Below are 304 nucleotides of genomic sequence, written 5' to 3' on the forward strand. Positions count from 1 at the left end.
CAGGAGTGTTTTATAACTGATTRTTGTTATGATGTTGGTTATCAGAACACAGTCCAACAACTTGCTGATGGTATAGGGGTGCATTAGTACCTCTGGAATGAGAAGTTTATGCATCTGGAAAAGTTTGAACTCTGATGACCTCTGGAAACTTATTAATACTGATACAGGTACAAACAAACAGGTCCTCTAACCTCCAGAACTGGATCCACTAAAACCTCCAGAACTGGATCCTCTAAAACCTCCAGAACTGGATCCACTAAAACCTCCAGAACTGGATCCTCTAAAACCTCCAGAACTGGATCCA

The sequence above is a fragment of the Austrofundulus limnaeus genome, unplaced genomic scaffold (genome assembly GCF_001266775.1).
Source record: "Austrofundulus limnaeus strain Quisiro unplaced genomic scaffold, Austrofundulus_limnaeus-1.0 Scaffold79, whole genome shotgun sequence".
In the NCBI taxonomy this organism is placed as follows: Eukaryota; Metazoa; Chordata; class Actinopteri; order Cyprinodontiformes; family Rivulidae; genus Austrofundulus; species Austrofundulus limnaeus.